Raw genomic sequence first — 20,942 nt, 5'->3', positions numbered from 1 at the left:
AAATAAACCTTTGGAGTTCCATTATCTGAGAAGAGGAAAAGAGTCTCTTCATCTCAGCTAAAATGTATCACAAAGCATGTGTATCTATGCTCATAGCCACAAAATTCACAATTGCCAAACTATGGAACCAGCCAAGATGTCCATCAATAGATGAATGGATTACAAAACTATGGGATATGTACACAACAAAATTTTACTCAGCCATAAGAACAAATTTATGTCATTTACAGGGAAATGGATGGAACTGGAGAACATTATGCTGAGATTAGTCAGTCACAAAAATAAGAAATCAAATGTTTTCCCTAATATGTGGAAACTAGGGAGAAAAAGGGTCATAGGAAGAACACTAGACAAAGGAAGAGAAACCATAAATGAGCCAATAAGGAGGCCTAACTGGGGGGTTGAGAGGAGAAAAGAGGGAAACTCCCTAATGTACATGATGTACATTCACAAACATATGAATGCCAATCACTAAGCCAAACATGAGAAGGAGGAAGGGGGGGAAGGATGAAGTGGGAATAGGGTAAGGGATAGAGTGATGTGTGCATATATGCCTCTACCAGCTTGTACTCCATTAAGATGTATGACTACTATGCACCAATAAGAATATTAAAAAAAAAAGAAGTTGACTGGAAATCACTGTGCTGTGTCCCAGACTTAATTAGGAAATAGGGAAATGAATTTGGCTAAACATGAATAATGGGGCTCTCATCACAAAGTACCACAAAGTGGTTGGCTTAAAACAACAGAAATCTATTGTTCCATAGTTCTTAAAGAGAGAAATAGGAAATCAAGATGTCCTCAGGGCCATGTTCTCTCTGAATCTGTAATAGAAACCTTCCTTACCCTCTTTTCTTCCTAGTAGTTGATAGCAAGCCTTGGTTTGTGGACACATCACTCTAGTTTCTGCCTCCATCGTCACATACTTTCTGCATCATCTTCCTTCTTGTGAATGTCTTCCCAAATTCCACTGTCTTATAGGGACAGCAGTCGTGTTGAATTAGGCCCACTCTACTCACTTTGTCTTGATGGTTACGTCTGCAAAGACCCTATTTTTAAATAAGGTCTTGTTCCCAGATACCAGATGTTAGGACTTCAACATACCTTTTTGGCAGACACAATTCAACCCACAACACTGTGATTAAAAATTATAATCATAATTCCTGTTTATAGCCCATAGGATAATCAATAGGATATACCAGCAGTTGCATTGATATTGATTAATTAAAATCAGACAAGCTTACTTTAAAGCATTTTATTCTTATACTTGTAGCAATATTCCCTTTTAATGGTGATTAGTTGGTCTTTTTACCACTTTAGTTATCTTTGTCTCAGAGAATTTTTTGAGTACACTAATCCATTAAAGTTTGTATTAGACCAATTTGCATACCATTTACCAGTGGAATTTTTCATACTCTGGTATTAATATTAATATGGCAATTAAGAAGAATAGGTGTTAAAAGCTGGTGATAAAATTATACTCATGAAACAAAGAGCAAAACTGGGACATATTAAATGCATGGAATTTCGACCTAGAGTCTCCAATTCTATCCTGGAAGATTAAATAAATTCTAGATCAAAGGTACAAGCATTCTCCTCTTAGACTATCAGAGATGAATACTAAGCATTCATGCTTTAAGTAACAGAATTAGTTCAGGGTTTTTTTTAATATAGATTTTAATTTTGTTGGTTCTGTAAAACAATGACAAAATAAGTGAGCCCCTCAGTTTAAAGAATTTTATAACTAGGCAGGCTATATATTTCAGATGTTCTGGAAGCAGAGACACAAGCATGATTCTAAGACTATGACCTTCAAATTCTAATACTCCAGCAACATAGCACTTTAACATTTTCCTTTTTTCAGTACTCTTCAGTAAAGCTCACTAAATTTCAAAATATGTTATTGTTTTTTTCTTTCTGTAAAATCCTTCAACCCCCACAATCAACACTCCTTAGTGTTGAAAATTGAGCACCCCCATTGTTTCAAAAAGTACATTCACAGACTGCACCTAACCCGCATTCTTTCTTAAACTCTAATCCTGAGTAACAGAAATCTGATAGATCGTGCTGTTCCTGGTTGCCATTGGACACCAAAATGCCCTGAAACCTGATTAATTGGATTCCTGATACCTGGCTTTGTCTAAGGTCACCTTCATTCTCCTGGAATGCATCATGAATGAAACCAATGAGGCATCCAGCTTCTCACCAAATAAATGGGCTGCAAAGTCATCATTGGATCCAGTCTCTTATGAATGTGAGACAGGCCATTACTATCCTGTATGTCTTCTTGACAAGTCCTGGCTGCAACTCCGTGTGTCCAATGGCAGTAGAGGATGCATTTCACCCACCAAGGGACTGCAGGGGACAGATGGTGCCCTCAAAGTCATGCTCACAAAGATTTATATAGAGAGATGTTCATTATAACATTAGTTACAATGTCAAAAAATCATGGATTCTAAATACCCAGTAACAAATTAGGGCCCTCCATATAATGGGAAAGTATAAGCAACTAACAAGAACTTTTTTAAAAAATGTTTTTAAGGGACATAATTAAAAGTTAAAAACCAGGCTACAAAACTGTGATTATAGCTATGAAAATTGTGTATGTATATAAATGCCTCCAAAAGCAATGACTAAGAAAGTCATATCTACTGTTTAAATTTGAAACAACTTTTATTTTCTTATTTGCTTTTTTTTTGTCCTAGATTTTCTCCAGTGAGTTTGCAACTGTTTTTAAAAATGTAAGTTATAATTTGATATTTTTCTTTTTTATTTAGATGAGAACAGTTCTGCTGTGTACACACACTGGTGGCATAAATAGTGTAAACCTCCCTAGTGTGAACATACCCACTGGAGGGAGGTTTGTTAGCTTTCAGCCAAGCTTGTGAGCCTCACGTGCATTGTTCATTTGTTTACAAGCACTCACTGAGCACCTGCTAAGTCACAGGGTTAGGTCTCTAACCATGCAAAGATCATAAATGTGCTTGTAGCATGAGATAAAGAGTTTAAAGGTATACTGAAAACAACATTGTGCAAAGTAGAGGACAGTGAGTTGCTTTATAAAACCTATGGGCATACAGATACTGTCTTAAGAACATACATTTAAAAACTAGACAGTTATTGGATAAGTGAGAGGCTGGATCATGAAGGAGGCCAGGTTTGCTGCAGCAGCTGCATTTATGTGTCAATCACTTTGGCTAAGGAAAGAAAGTCAGTCCAGGTTCCTGACAGAAGGGGCTCCCTACACAAGTACCACAAAATTGTGGCTCACCATGGGCCCTCACCATTCCTCTGACCATGCAGAGCATTGCCATACCACAAGGCTATATCTTGAGCAAAGGTGCTTGGTGATTTGGTTACTTCCTGCATCTAGTAAAAAGTCCACTAGTGGGAAATTGGTGGTTTTATTTGTGTCATCTTAGAGAAGGACACATTTTTGCCTTATCTCTTTGTATATACTGTAGAATTTCTAAAGAAATGAGTATTTTTGTGTTTGTAACTCCAGCTGAGAGACTCCTTTTCGGAGGCTAAAATGTGCTGCTATGGACAGAGCAAAGATCCTCTACATTTCTTAATATTTGATGTTGCCGAGACATCTAAGAACAGAGCTTCAGCAGAGACCCAGGGTCCCCAGGACATCAGCAGTGTTCTTGTGAGTCCCATGCTGACTCATTGGTGATAGAGAGAAGCTAGGGGCCTGCGTCTGTACATGGGAGTAAATCAGCCTCTCCAGACTCCTGGAACACCAAGGGACATGGCAGGGGGCCTGTGGCAGGAGGATCTGGCCCTCAACCTGTCCAGTGGTAACCACTAGAGAGATTTTAGTTTCATATCCTTGTGTAATGCCTGTGAATCTTAATGGATTGAAGTATTAAACCAAATTCTCAGGGGATTTTTCTTTAAACATCCCTCAAACAGTTTAGATATTTCATTAAAATTGAAAAGCCATCATTTTTGTTATAAAACTAATCATGGCCATCTTGTAAAGTATTTGTCACCAAACACTCCCCTTTCTATTACACATGCATCTTGGATTTCATAGAACCTTAAGTCACAACAGGTGGCACAACGGGATCTGTTGGTTCAACACACCATTTTCTTATGATCATTTTATAATGGGTCTGAAAAGTTAAAAATGTATGAGCAGGCTAACTAAAGTAGAGCTGAAATAGTCGTGCTGCTTTTCATACATGGTGGCATAAGACTTAAAGCTTGTTAATTTCTATGTATTTTAATATTCTTTTATAATTATTAGCATTTTCATAAATTCATTTTATAAACAAAAAAATAAAAAATAAAAACTAGACAGTTAATAAAATAAAACCAAGTCAAAATCTTCAATTCTTAATAGTAGTTGGAAACACTAAATAGCCATTTGAAGTTAGAAAAACCTCTCTCAGATTCATTTTCCTTGGGGTAAAATGCCAGTTCACTCTTTGTTCTGATTTTGACTAAAAGTAAAAAGAAAAGAAAATTTATTTGTGTGTGCATGCATGTGTGTGGGAGGTGTATGTGTTATATTCCACAAGTACTACTAGAGAACCTACAGTGAAATTATACTCAACACATAGGTACTATTACTCTACCAATGGAAGGAAGTGGCTAGACTTCCACACTTTATTTTTGATCAGATCACTTTCACTATTGCCAAACTTGATATTGAAGCCTGACTTGTCAAGGAGCCCAGGGGGCTTACTTAGTGTCCAAGGGAGATAAATGGCTGGAATATTCAGAATCCAAATCAAACAAAGCTGGTGAAATATGCTTGTTCATTGCATTCATGGAAGCACAACTGCTTTGATCAACAACATCTATAAGGCTCTTAAGTTCTCTTCAGAATGGGATATAATTCATGCCAAATAAACAGAGATGGCCCAATGTTTGAAACTGAAAAAAATTAAAGCAACAAAAAAAAACCTATAAATGCATGCTTTTAAAGCAATGTGAACCAAAAACCCACGAATAGAAAATACCTATGAATAGAAAAAGAAAGTAGGATGTGGTGGTGCAAACTTGCAATCCTAGCATTTGGGAGTCTGAGACAAGAGGATCTTGGTTTGTAGCCAGCCTCAGATACTTAGGTCCTCTGCAACTCAGTGAGACCCTGTTTCCAAATAAAGAATAAAAAATAGGGCTGGGGATGTTGCTCAGAGGTAGAATGCCCCCTGGGTTCCAGCACCAGTACTTAAAAAAAAAAAAAAGCCGGGTGTGGTGGAGCACGCTTATAATCCCCGCGCTTGGGAGGTGGAGACAGGAGGATTGCGCAGGTTTGAAGCCAGCCGTGCTGGCTTAAAAGACCCTGTTTCCAAAAATAAAAAAAATTGGTCTGGGAGTGTAGCCCGGAGGTAGAAGGGCTTCCAGGAACCCCAGTACCACCAAAAAAAAAGAAAGGAGAAAAAAGAAAAGAAAGAAGGAAGGAAGGAAGGAAGGAAGGAAGGAAGGAAGGAAGGAAGGGAGGGAGGGAGGGAGGGAGGGAGGGAGGGAGGAAGGAAGGAAGGAAGGAAGGAAAAGAAAAGAAAAGGAAAGGAGAAAATTAGAAAATTAGATTGGGTTATTGAAAATACACTCTATGAATTACTTGTTTAGTATCACCACTATCCGCTCCCCAGTAGGCAGGGATACAATAGATTTAGAAAGGCTCCATTTTACTAAAAAAATAAGCCTTCTCTAAGAGTAAAGCCATGTCGCAGTCCAAAGGCATGAGTCTATGAGCTGTTGTCATCCCTCATGAAATTCTAATAGCATCAGATTCTAGAGCAACACCCCAAGTGAAGCATTTTCATTTTGCTCCTCAGACCAAAACTAAGGCTTGTTTCGGAGCACCTCTCCCTTTTGTTCAAATGTAGTGGTATGCACTGGTACGCTCTGCAGTTACAAAAATTGGGGCACCAGTAGTAGTGGCTTTCTTTCTCTCGGGGACCTAGTAGGATCACATTCCTGACTCTTCCATGAGTTGGGGTGTAATGCAATTAATTCAAGTCAATGTAATATGAGCAGAAGCATGTGGTAGCTTCTGGACCAAGCATGTGATTGCTGACTGAGAGTCTCGCATCTCTATGGCACACTTGACATGGTAGCTGCTCCATCACCCTGAATCCCTGAGCCACTGACAGGAGCAGAGCCCCCAACACTCCACTGAACTTCTGTGGGGATGTAAAATTGCGAACCTTCCTTTTAAGCCATTAAAATGTTGGGGCAATTTGTTACATCACTATCTAGCCTACATGTCTGATATTAACTGCAAGTGTAACAAGTGGCATGATGCCATTATAATCTAATCTTTTACACCTCCCAAAATTGCCTCCCAGAACACTTTTGATTTTGTCTGGGCATTACTGAGTAAATGGGAATTGCAATTCCTTTGAATGTGGCCTATAATCACTAGTATACTTAAGGGAAAAATAAACAAAATTAGAAGAAAGAAATGATTATGTTTAGTTTTTTTGTGTGTGTGGTACTGGGAGTGGAACCCAGGGACTTTCTACCTCCAGGCCATACTCCCAGACCAATTTTATATTTTATTTGGAAACAGGGTCTCACTAAGTTGCTGAGAGCCTCACTAAGTAGCTGAGGCTGGCTTCGAACCTGTGCGATCCTCCTGTCTCAGCCTCCCAAACGCGGGTATTACAAGTGTGCGCCACCACGCCCGGCTATGATTATGTTTTGTTTTAAATACATTCTGAATTGCATTTATCACTTCATGGAAAAATTGATTAGAAGAAATTCAAGTTACAATGACAAAATAAATCCTTGTATATGGAATTTACCTGACAGGACTAAAAAGAATCACAGATACAAAAATGGTGAGCAGTCTCCTAAGAGACTCTGTTATATTTGAGTAACTTTATGGAATCTTGGAAATGTGTATTATTTTTAAAAGCATCTCAGAGTTATTTGAGTATGCTTTATATTTCTTGATACCAAATCATTCCCAATTATACTCCCCAGCACTTGCTTGTCAAATTGCATTCTAAAGAACTCCAGGCATTTGCTAATGATGCAGATGTACACAAATATAGCCTTCATTCCAACTTCTAATGCATCACTGAACTTAAAATATAATTAGTATATTGAGTAGGTATTATTTATTACCCCACGCTCCCCGCAATCTATTTTTATCCCTACTGAAGGCCAATATTTCAGAAAAGGCTAGTCCCGATATCAAATCCATGTTAGATCAAAAAGTGAATCCCAATTGGGTAAGTCAGTCAAGATGGTCCTATTTCCCTTCCTGTGTGGTAAATATCATGCATACATCATATCATACATGTCTGTAGTGTAAGTTAGATGAATGAAAGGTTGGGGGCATCTTCATCTTTTTTTTTTTTTTTTTTTTTGGTGGTACTGGGGGTGGAACCCAGGGGCTTTCTGCCTTCAGGCTATACTCTCAGACCTATTTTATATATTTTTTTATTTGGAAACAGGGTCTCACTAAGTTGCTAAGAGCCTCACTAAGTAGCTGTGGCTAGCTTCAAACCTGCGCGATCCTCCTGTCTCAGCCTCCCAAGCGCGGGGATTAAAAGCGTGCACCACCACGCCCAGCCATCTTCATCTTTTGAGAAGCATTTTCTCATTCTTCAAGAGTTCCCAGAAAAAAATGTTATGTCTTCCAAAAGTTTTTATGTCTAATGTGATCCTTGAGACAGCTAGAAGGATCTGGCCACCATGAGACTTCCATGGTCTAGGCCAACAGGGGGAAAAGTCCCACAACATCATAAGAAGAATCTAATCCTTGGTGACATCCTTGAGCCACTGAACTGGACTGTTCAAGCTTCTATTGTTATAAAATAATAGGCCTTCTTGAATGTTTAAACTATTCTTTGAGTTGAAATCTTCTACTTGTTAAATATATGCTAATTCAGAAATAATCATGATCATGAGGTTTGTGCTTTCATAATGTTGATAGGTTAACAGCATGACTTTGCTCTTAAAATGGCAATAACTTGTCTAAAAATCTGGATTATTCCTCCACTTAGTTGTTAGATACTTATCCTACATCTAATAAAGGTAAAATGAATCTTCAGAAATTGAACCTAGTAAGTCAAAAGTATAAATTTATAATAAGTCACTTCATTATTTTGTAGAAAGCCAGGAGCCTCTAAAGCCTTCAAAATAACCAATAATTAATTATAGGCTTGCTGAGCACTCAACATTATTTTAATTCTCTGAGTAGTGAGACCTAAAGCCATTACCAGGTGAAAGACTCATCGTATAATTATTTTATTTAGCCCTCACAGCAACTCTAAGAAAGACGAGTCTTATAAGACTTGTTTAAAGATGAATAAAGATCAAAGACAGAATTCAAACATAACATATCTCACATAAATCAAACACCCAAGGAACTGACTGAGGCATATTAATGTTAATTTTTTTATTTTTTATATTATACCCGGTTTTTGTTTGGGGTGTGTGGCACCGAGGATTGATCTCAGAGCCATTCTACCTCTGAACTACATCCCCAACCCTTTTTATTTTGTACCTTGAAACAGGGTCTTGCTGAGTGCCTTGCTAGTTGCTAAGGCTAGCCTTGAACTTGCAATCCTTCTGCCTCATCCTCCCAAGCTGGGATAACAGGCATGTGTCACCACACCCAGCTATACGATGCTTCTTGTAGAGGTTGTAAAAATGGCTGTAAAGTGTTTGGCGCTCTTCCCATTGAGATGTGGGTTTTGAATTCCCAGTCCCTTGAATCTTGGCAGACTCCTGACTGCATTACCTAGCAGAGTATGACAAAAGTGATGCTATGTGACTTCACTGGCTCTCAAAAGGGCTGAAGTTTTGACTTTTTTACAGAAACACTTGCCTTGGCTCCCTGAATTACCATGGTAGAACCAATAACCATGCTGGGAGGAAACCAAAGTCACACAAAGGAGCCACATGCAGAGGACCTGTCCCACACGTGCAACTTAGCCCAGGTTTTGAGAGATCTCAGTCCAGACACCAGGCATGTGAATGAAGAAGGCTTCAGAAGTTTCCAGATTCAGACACTTGAAACCTGATGTCTGAACCCTCCCAGCTGAAGCTCCAGACAGCAGGAGGCAGACAAGCCATTTCAACCATTCTCACAGAATGGATTGGCAATGCTAAGTGCCTATGGTTTTACACCAGGAAGTTGGGACTGGATTTTTATATATAAGAGAATGTCTCTGTTCTCAGGATATACACGACAAAGCATATGAGAATAAAAATATAATGTCCACCTCTTATTCTCAAACAACTCAGGGGGAAAATCTATATATATTATAAATATAACTATAAATATTATATATGAAGAAATATATACTATATATTCTATATATATATGAATATATTATACGTATATATATAGGAACATATAATTAAAATGTTTATATATATAGTATGTTCTAGCATTCATATATATATGTGTATATATATATATATATATATAATTGCACACAAATATATACAAACATACCGTGTGTGTGTGTGTGTGTGTGTGTGTGTGTGTGTGTGTGTGTGTGGGTTTGGGGGTGAGAGATTGGTGAATCTCAGTAAAGCATATTTGAGAATTTCTTGCATCCTTTTTGAGATTTTCCTGTTACAAGTTATTTTAAAATAAACACATTTAAAAAGAGAACCCATGGGCTTTTTAACAGGATGTGTATGAAATGTCATACCTACGTAAAACCACAGGTAATAACATGAAGCTGTGTCCAATTTTATGATAAGCTACCTGATACAAAGCACATAATTCCACTTCTGTGCATCAGTATTTATCTGGAAGGGAGATACTCAGAAGTAAAACAGAGTTCTTTCCTTCTTAGAGTGAGGGAAAAGAATCACAAAGTATTGTTTGTTTGTTTTTTTCACCCAGAATACAAGTCATATTATAATATGTACTCATTTTCTATCTGAAAATTGGCATTGTAACTATAAGACACAATCACAGTTTGTTTTTGATAGGTAGGGTCCTTCCCCCTTGGGATCCCACAGCAGGGACAGGAGCCGGAACCCTGGAAGCCAGAGCAGAAATGCCGGGAGACTTCCAACATCAAGGGGCAAACTCCAGAGGTCTCGAAACTCCAGATGCCGCTAGCTCCACCCCAAGATAAATACCCTCCCCTCCAGTCTACAGCAAGACTCTGCTGACTGATCATTGGTCCCTTCCCCCACAGTTGGCAGGCCTCACCCAAAGGTGTCAATTAAAAAGGCCTAGTCTCACAATAACTTGGCTGGTTTTTGCCTCCTTTGCAACCCCCAATTCAATTTCAACATTACAGTTTTCATAAACACTTTTTTGTATAATTATTTAAAAGGCAATAGGCACTCAAGAAACTAGGTGGATACTCTCAAGTATCTAGGAAAAAGTATATTATAAATATATATTACATATTATATGTATACATATATAGAGTAGGAGAATATATAGAGAGATATAAACCATATTAAATACATGGTGTGTGTGGTAGGGAGAAAGAACAGGCAAATCTGGGTAGAACTGGTGACTCTTCAAAGACAGTCATCCATTGGATAAGCTGTTTGCTTTTATAAATTAAAAAATGTAGATAAAGCAGATTGAAAAAATTTCAGAACAGAAAGTTCCTTGAGCACAAGATTCCATTAAACTATGAACAAGAACTGTGTTGTGTTCTTCACCTGGCTAAACTGATGGGCCGACACCAAGCTAATCACACAACACTCAAAGGGGGACGGTCTCAGCCCAGTTGCGCAGACCCTCTAGTTATGGGTTAACAGTAGAGTGATGGGTTGAACTTTCCTCTAGGAAGTGGCTATCTTCTTCTTCTGATCATGCTCAGTTTACTCACAACTAGAAATCACAAATCCCATGTTGTAACATTTTGCTCTTACTTCTAAATAATGTCTTTGGCCTTTGGAGGACTGGACTGATTGCCTCCCTTCTTAAAGAGAGAACTGAGTGGGAATAGTGAAAGAAGGCTGAATCTGAGCAATGCAAGGGCACCCAAATCCATGCCTGTGTTTTCATGGAACTATGGACTGCTGAGTGGACAGAAATCATGCCTTTAAAACAACACGACTGGCCACTTAGTCAGTGGAACTTCAAATTGTACTAAGGAACTTTGAATTGTGCCTTTGTTTTCACCTGGTAAATCCTTAGTTTTCTACTTATATTGTTTCTGCTGGTGAAGTTTTAAATTGTTTTTACAGATTAGCACAAACTTGATGGCTTAATACATCATCATCATTATTATTATTATTATTATTATTATTATTATTATTACTACTATTATTTGATTGATGTTCTAGAGAGAATGGTCAAAAGCCAGAAAATGGATCTCACTGGACTAAAAGCAAAATGCCAGCAAAGTGCATATGTAGGGAAAAATCTCTTTTCATTTGCCATTTCCAGTTTCTAAAGGCCACCTGCATTCATTCCTTAGCTCATCGACCTTTTCTTCATCTTCAAAGCCAGCAATCACATTACGCCAACCTCTTCTTCTGTCGCCACGTCTTCCTCCTCTCATGCTCTTTTCTGTTCTCCCTTGCCATTATAAGGACCTGTGGGATTATACTGCATCGACCCAGATAATTCAGGATAATTGTTATTTCAAACCCTTAATTTAGCCACATTTGTAAAGCCTCTTTGGCTATAAGTTAATATTTTTACAGGTTTTAGAGATTAGGAAGTGGCCATCTTTGGGGAACTATGAATCCATTTACTACATATGATGTACTTCAGATATTATTCATTAGCCACGATAGATTTAAGTTCTCTATTAACTTGGAAGTTTTTCAAATTAATTATAAATTTCAAAGCAGAAGACCAAGGTCACCTCTACAATACTAATGGCATCCTGACCTCTTTGCTTTTGATCCCAATAATGAGAGCAGAGATAGCAGGTCCCTTAGAAATTATTATACTAGTATAATAATTATTGTAATAATAGAATTGTTAATATTACATTAATATTGCCAGGACTCTCTTCCTAATAATATATCAGTTTTCTTATGCATTCTTTATGCTCTATCACATAGTAGGAAACAGGGAGTCCAGAATTTATATAAAATTTAGTGGATAAGCCTTGTTTTCTAAATGGCACATTAAAACCTCAAGGGACAATTCTCATGAATTCTGATTAGGGGGCTATTCTCCCTCAGAGCAATCAACTGGGATCAAAGGGTATGCTCCTGCTGTAGTGTATGTGGCTGGCATGGCGTCAGGGTGCTAGTCAATTCCTTTGAAACTCCTATGGGAGTGCAATGCCTTAACCACACATGAACTTTCCATCAACTCACCTGACAATGCAGGGTTTTAAATTGAGTCAATAATACCTTCTTTAGAAAAAGTACACATTATAATAGGAGCTCTAGCAGTGGCACCTGTATTGGGCAGCTTTCTATCACTATAACAGATAATCAATTGATCAAGAGAACAGATTGAGTTTAGCTTCTCTGGAAGTTTCAGCCTATGATTTCTCTGGCTTTTTGGTTCTGAGAATGTGGTGCAGACATGGACTTCTAGGGTATTTATCCAACCACTGAAGTTCCCAAACCTGGTGGTCATCAAAATCATTTGGAGAGTTTTTTAAATATATTGCTTCCCAAGTCTCATCCTTAGACTACTAGAACATTCTCTAGAGCTTGAATGATAGCACACACTCAATGAAAACCCAATCAAGAACACTGTCTGAGGGCTGGCTGAGGCCTGCAATGTGTGTCAGGAATCGGCCTGCCTGCCTGCTCTGAATCTTTCAACATGGCCCTAGTTCACACTCCATGCTTCATTCATTTTCTTCCACTCATTTTTAAGCCTCCATCCCCTCCCTTGGCTTGAGTCAGTATAATCAGATCACATAGCTACCAGTATTTTTTTTCCCTAAAAATGTATTCCTTTAACCATCTTGCCCAAGTCTTCTAGCTTGGTCGATTCATTGACTAACTCTAAGTTCAGGAATCACAGAAATAATTACCCACTTAGTAAGTGAACTCTGGGATTCCTGCTCATTATCTCTACACCATTTATTGCTCTAACATAATGAAGAATGGGGGGGGGGAATATGGTGGACTATGAGTAAAATGAGAATACAATGACAGACTGAGGTAACATTTTAAAGAGCATGAACTTTACATATTTCTCAAAAAAAAAAATGGTGCCAAGACCATCTCTCCCAAAATTACCTCAAGTACTACTCAAAGCAAACAGTCTGTCCATTACTGATTACAGTGTCCAACAAGATAATGAGCTAGCGCCAGAATGTAAATCAACTGCTTTCTTTCACAAAACCTTGCCACAACAACAACAAAAATGCCCAGCTAACCCAAGCAGTTCAATTAATGATAATGCGATGTACATTCTGATACAAGCTCTTTCCCTATTAAAACCAACAAAAATATGTTCTCTGACAGGCACTTTGAGTATACTTGACCAAAGGTACAATTTAACCAATGATACTAAAATTAATAATATTCAACACTTACTACATGATAGATACAGTTCCAAAAATTTTCTTGGATTAATACACTGAAACTTGGCTATGACCCTCATTTTTATTTCCTCATTTTATTTTTATTTTATTTTTCCTCATATCTTATTTTTATTTATTTTATTTGTAATAATAGGAATTGAAACCAAGGAAATTCTACCTCTGACCTACACCTCCAGTTCTTTTTATGTTTTGTTTTGAAACAGGGTTTTTGCTAGATTGCTGAAGATCTCACTGTTTTGCTGAATCTGGTCTCAAACCTGTGATCCTCCCATCTTTGCCTTCCAAGTATTGGGATTACAAACAAGTGCTACCACACTCTGCTCCTTTTCATCATTTTTAAAGATGAAGAAATTAAAACATTTTTTAAAAGATGATGCTGGAAATATTACTTGAATAAATTCAAGTCACTTTCTTAAGGGCACAGCGAGTGATGGATATCCATTTGCTTTTATTATAAATGTAATGAATCAAAACTTCTTAGCCTAGAATCATGAATTCTTGTTCTAACTATACCTCCAAGTTGAAAACTGTATAAAAGGAATCCTTGACTATGTTAAATCTGGAAACAGGGGAATTTGAATTTTATGTTAGAAAGGTAACTTGTAGCTCCAATAAAAAAGGCTGATGAGGACTTCCAGGAAGATGGTGACAGAGCAAAACGGGGCTTATGAGCCCCGCTAACAACCAATCTCTATTACTACAAAATCTGCGCCTTTCTTAGCCAGAAAACACCATCAGCAGAGAAACAAAAAATGTAATTTTAAGGAACAGAGAAAAAGAGGGCTGGTAAAACGAAACACCAGAAACCAGACCGCAGTGCTGCAACCAGAGCCAGGGCATGAAGTGGCGGGCACCATTTTGCTTTGCAGCACCAGGCTCCAGAGAGGAGCAGCGGACAGCAAGCCGAGGTGAGCCGCTGCGGAAAAGCTGGGCGGGATTTGGCAGATTTCTCGGCTCAGGGAGCAGCTAAAGCTCCCAGGGGCTGGGCTCAGCGCACCCTGCAGGGACTCAGAGTGGAGTTCAAAAACAGAAAAGAAATACGCCAGCCTCACGGCTGAGGGCGTAGCAGTGGCGCCATATTGCTACCGGGCAGCAGCAGCAAATTCACCGAGTCCACGACAGCTCCATCTGCGCACTCAACAGTGAGTCAAATTGCGGCCCCTAGAGGAGAAATCCCAGTACTGTACTACCAGGGACTTGACCCAGTGGGGGAGTGGTGGTGGCAGAGATATTACACCATAGGAGAACGCCCAACCTGGCACCCCCCATGGTCTAAAGCAGCCTCGATTGACTCCCTGGGTCTGAGACTCTGTGATACAACCGAGTAAAGGAGTAGTGGGGTCTGAGATACCACAAACTCAAGATCCACAGCACCTTAAGTGAAGTCATAGTGACCTAGGAAAGAACCCAGAGAAGCACAAACTTCCGAAATCATGGGAAAGAGGAATAACACTGGAGCAATGAATGCCCACAATCCCACAACATCAGAACCTGATAAAACAGAAATACAGAGATTTATAAAAGATCAAATCAGGAAAATAACTGTAGAAATAATAGAGGTGTTTTGAAAAGAATTCAGAGAGAGCAAAAAAGAGATAAAGGATGCAATTAATGAAGTAAAGGCCTCAATTCAAAGCACAAACAACTGATTAGACCACATGGAGAATAGAATATCGCTCCTAGAAGATGATCATTCAAAAAATGAACACATAGTTTCTAATTTAGAAAAAAAAATCTGACAGCAGGAATCTGACATTGAAGAAATATGGGCCCATTTTAAGAGAGCTAACCTAAGAATAATTGGAATAGAGGAGGGAAAAGAAGGTGAAACCAAAGGGATCAACAATCTCTTCAAGGAAGTAATAGCAGAAAATTTTCCAAACATAGAGCAAGAGGTTGATACACAGGTCCAGGAAACTTATAGAACCCCCGTTAGAGAGGATCAGAGAAGAGGATCCCCACACCACATAATTGTCAAAATGACCAATGTGGAAGCCAAGCAGAGAATCTTAAACGCAACAAAAACAAAGGGCTAAGTGACATTCAGAGGCAAACCAATTAGAATCACTCCAGACTTCCCAAACCAAGTCATGAGAGCCAGAAGGGCTTGGAGTAACATATTCCAAACTCTGAAAGAAAACAACTTCCAGCCAAAAATTTACTACCCAGCAAAACTTTCTATCAAATTAGATGGAGAAATAAGAAGTTTCCATGACAAACAGAAAATGAAGGAATTTATGTCTTCAAAACCAGCGCTAGAGAAAATACTCAAAGAGATAGGTTGAACACACACCAGAACCAGAGAAATAAGATTTTCCATCCAACAGACAACTAAGATTGGTTATCTGTGGAGATTCATTATTTATGTTAGTCTTTTACCTATCTCTAAATGGTATTGTTTGCTTTTATTGTTGCTAATTTTTAGACTTTCTAGTTGGAATATTAATATACCTTCATATATAGCATTTGGAAATATTTTATCCCATTCTATCAGTAACTTTTAACTCTGTTTACATTGTCTTTGGATATACAATATTTTTTTTATTTTTGGGGGAGTTTGTATACTCTTCTGTTGCCTGTGCCATTGAAATCATATCCAAGAAATCACTGCCAATTTCAATGTTGTGAGGTTTTATGACCCAGATTTTCTTCTAAAAGTTTATAGTCTTAAGATTTATATTTAGGTCTTTTATCTATTTTGAGTTAATATTTGTATATGTGATAGGTAAGGGTCCAATTTTATTCTTTTCCATGTGATTATTATTTTTCAACAATATTTAGTTAAAAGATTATTATTTCCACCACCAAATGTTCGTGGAAACCTTGTCAAAAATAACTTGACAATATATGGAAGAATTTATCTCTAAGCTTTTATTTAACTCCAATGGTTTATATATCTGCCTTTAGAACAGTACTACACTGTTTCAGTTATTGTAGCTTTATATGGTTTGAAATCAAAATATACATCTTCTAGCTTTGTTCTTCGAGATTTTTTGGGTATCTAGAGTCCATATTCCATACCAGGATAGATTTTTTCTGAAAAAATAAATAAATAAATGTATGATAGCTTCACCTAAAAAAAAAGAAAGAAAAGAAAAAATATTCTCTGGTAAGAAAGAAAGCAAAAAGAAATATTGAACTGTTATCTTTTAGTCATCAAAAGCTTGGTATCAGACAAATGAAACTGTTTTGTGAGATTATCATCGTTAATATTGGATAAATTGCTATAAAACTAGATGTCAACCACTAAGCCAAGCATAGGAAGGAGGGATTGGGAGGGAACGGGGTGGGGATTGGGTAGGGGCTAAGTGTGCGATGTGTGCATGTATGTCTACAAAAGTATTTTCTTTATACCATTATGATGTATGAATACATTGCACCAATAAAAAATAAATAAAAAATAAAAATAAAATAAATAAAAAGGGCTTATAAGGCAAGAAAAAAAAAAAACACGAAGAGCCTGTTAGCAAACTCACAGTAAATGGAGAGTGGCACACGCTCGTAATCCCAATACTTGGAGGGTTGTCCTCCTAGAGCACAAACCTACTGGTCCCTTTCCCCACACCTGCAGGCCTCTCTGCTGAAGTTCTGCTAGTAAATTTATCAATGAAACCTGTACGTTATGTATTTGCTTTTATTAATCTTGCAATGACTGAAAGAAATATTTTTCTAATATAGTCAATATTTTTAGCTCCACTCTTTATTATTTTCTTCTTTAAAATTATCTTCTCATTTTAAAAGTTGTTTTATTACTGCATTGTAATTATACATCACAGTAAGATTCAATTGACTAAACTATACACGCACATAGCTCTATATGTATCTCTCTCCACAACTCTCTTCCCCGCTCCCTCCCCACACATGTTAATGAAATTGGTAGTAATGTCTACACATATTGCCATAGTATTATTTGAACTGTTTCATTCTTTAACTGGGAATGTGCCAGGCATGATGACATGCCTATAATCCCAGAACTCGGAAGACAGAAGGATCACGAGTTTGAGGCCAGACTTAGCAATTTAACGAGAAGCTCAGCAACATAAAGAGATGCTTTTTCAAAACAAATAATACAAAAAAGGTCTGGGGGTTTACATCAGTGGCAGAATTTTCCTGAATTTTAATCTCTAGTACCAAAAAGGTAGAAATGGAACCATCAGATGATGCATATTTTATTTAATGTATATGTTAGTCAGTGAAGTGAATTTTAACATTTCTAATTTAACAAGTAAAGTTCCAAAAACATAACTTTCCCAAGCACAGAAGTGGCTTGGTTAGGATTATAGCATTTTTTTTAGGCTCTGGTAATGAGAAGGAAGTCTGGGGATGGTTTTGAAGTGACTTGCTTCAGTATCTAGGACACTGACAATAATTTGGGTAAAAACATAAATTAAATGAGGAAAATGTTTTAGAGAAAAAATTAGTTTGATAATCTTTAGATGTCATGTACTACAATCTTTAATAATTGTGCCTCCTAAAAATTGATCACAATATATATATGAGGAAAGTAGCTATGTTAAAAATCTTCTTGGCATACCTCAAAATAACTGGCACAGAGTTATTGACACAGCAACTCATCATAGCATACTTAATTAGTTAAAGTAAAAGCACAAATAAAAAAATATTTGGTTATAAAGGTAAATTTGGAAAACATCTATCAATGACGGACACAAAAAACTACACGAGTAAATAATTTCCCCTAAGAGATGAAAGCCCAATTTTCTTTTTCAATTATTCACTCTCTAATTCATTTCAGCACTTACTCATTCAATTGAGAGCTTACTAAAAAGACCTTTAGGGACACATAAAATTCTTATCCCCATAGAGCAGAAGGTTATCCCTCTTTATTGTAGAGGAGATACAATAAATTAATTCTTAATAAATTATAAACTGTAGTGAGTGCTACAAGTGAAAAGGAAAAAGAATGCTATGGTAGACTATAACAGAGAGGCAGGATAAGAAAAAATCTGCTTTAAATAGGAGTCAGAAAAACATGTCTTTGAGGAGACATCCAAGCTGAGAACTGGAGAACTGGCAGAAGGTAGACACAGCGTCTTAGGGAGGCAGACAGTGTGAGCTGTGCTGTCAAGAAGCCAAGGTGAGACAGGTGTGGGGCTCTTCCAGAAAATGAGGCTACTCTGACTTCCGGTGTCATGTAAGTGAAAGACCAATGTGTTGCTGAAAACAAAAGGCAAGACAAATTTGAAAATTATATACTTAGGGCACAAGAGGGCTATAGAAGCAACAAGGACTGAAGGGCATTAATAGTTCAGTGGAAGACCCTTTGAGAAGTTACCTCTCAGGGTTCTGGGTTGAATAAAATGAAATAGAAAAGTAATAGAATAGGTTAGAGAGCCAAGAGAAATCAGAGGTTATTCTGTGATTTCCAAACAGAAGCAAAACAAAGACTAAAAATCTAGCTCTTTTGTCTCTTATTCCAATATTCTCTGTAACAATGAATTAACTTTCCTTTAAAAAATTCTACTCAATATCATCATGTCTGTGTTAGATCGACAATGCAAAAAAAATGTATTTAGGAATTTAGCTTTAAAAGTGACCAAATATTAATTGTGTGGCTTTCACCATAAGTGGCAAATGCCTTCTGAGTGAGAAAATATAAGATGGGTGAAGAAGTTATGTGTTCATAGAGAATGGGGAAGAAGGTCTTTTGATAAACCAACAATATACATACCCCCTATAGGCATTCAAATCCAATTTTTTCACTATTCTAATCACTTTCTGGCCATTAATAATAGATTCATATACAGTTTACCAACTCCTGCCAAGTAGATGAAAACATGTTTTGTAATATATTATTTTGCCTTTGAAAATAAGCAAAAGGTAGATAAGTCCTATCCAAGGACCCTCCTCATGTTCATCCACTTATTGAAAATTATGTTTCTAATTGTATGAATATTTGTATTGAAAAAAAGATTTTTCAGTTTGATCCCACAGACAAAAATAAATGAGGATCATGCCTAAACTAATTATCAGAATGGATTGAGGCCCAGGGATTATGATTAATCCAACCTTTATAACTAAAATCCAAATGCGTTAATTGGATTATCTTGTTGAGTACGTTTATTGTTCTCTTGAGGATGAATCCTCAACTTCATCAGCTAGGGAAGAGACAACAGAAAGAGGAAGAACAAGATAATCACCAAGTGCAAGCTACCAGCTATGCATTAGCCCATGAGGATGCAACCAAAAGAAGTTGGGGGAAAATGTGATGTGGAAAGAGCAACTTTGCACCTGTTTCATTAAACTGTTTACTGATTAAAGAAAAATTTTAATTGTATGTGCTTCAGATAGAAAGCCATTTAGTTTAAATGTTTCTTGGCAGTTTTGTTAACTTCCAACTATGTTAATATAAGACCAAATTTGTCAGGTATCCATGCAGTGTGCCTTTGACAGAATGTCTGAATATTTTTTTTTTTTTTTTGCAGGTCTGCAGATGGAAACCAGGGGCATTCAACCTTCAAGCTATACCCCTGCCCTATTTTTTTCTTTTTTTATTTTTTATTGGTGCATTATATTCATACATCATATTGGAGTAAAAAAAAAAACTTGTGTGGACATACATGTACACATCACTGATTTAACCCCTACCCAATTCCCACCCCATTCCCTCCCCATTCCTCCTTCCCTTGCTTGGCTTAGAGGTTGACTTCGATATGTTTAAGTACACTGTGTGTTTTAGAAAATTTCCTTCTTCCCTCCTCCCATCCCCTCATTTAGGTTGTCTTGTTTACTCCTCTATAGGATTTCCTTTTTCATCTAGATTTCCTCCTATGACCCATTTCTCCTTAGCTTTCACAAATTAGGAAAAGCATCTGATTTCTTATTTTTTGTGACTGACTAATCTCACTTAGCATAATGTCCTCCAGTTCCATCCATTTCCCTGAAAATTATGTAATTGAGTTTTTTTGGTGGCTGAGTAAAATTCCATTGTGTACATATCCCACAGTTTTGTAATCCTGGCCTATTTTTTATTCTGTATTTTGAAACAGAATCTCACTAAGTTGCAGAGGTCCTCACTAAGTAGCTGAGACAGTCCACAAACCATGATCCTCCCATCTCAGCCTTCCAAATGCTGGGATTACAAGTGTGCACAACCACACCCGTCACTGAATATCTTTTAGATGCTTACATTTTCAACATTTATGTAATAAAAGAACAAAAATTAAATTAATTAACTCATTAAGAAATTAATTAAATAACTGGAATATCTGGAATCACAAGACCCACAGCACTGTCAGTATCAACTTAGTATTTTAGATGTTTTTTATTTTTTTTCATCAGGAATTTTTTTTAATTAATTAAATTATTTATTTATTTTATTGGCGCACTGTATTCATATATCATAGTGGGATACAAACTTTTGTAGACATACATGCACACATCACCCAGTCAGCCCCCACCCAATCTCCACCCCATTCTCTCCCCATCCCTCCTTCCCATGCTTGGCTTAGTGGTTGACATCTAGTACTATAGCAATTTATCAAAAATTAAAAATCA

Source organism: Muscardinus avellanarius (assembly GCF_963383645.1).
Source record: "Muscardinus avellanarius genome assembly, chromosome: 1".
In the NCBI taxonomy this organism is placed as follows: Eukaryota; Metazoa; Chordata; class Mammalia; order Rodentia; family Gliridae; genus Muscardinus; species Muscardinus avellanarius.
This window is presented reverse-complemented; position numbering follows the sequence as displayed.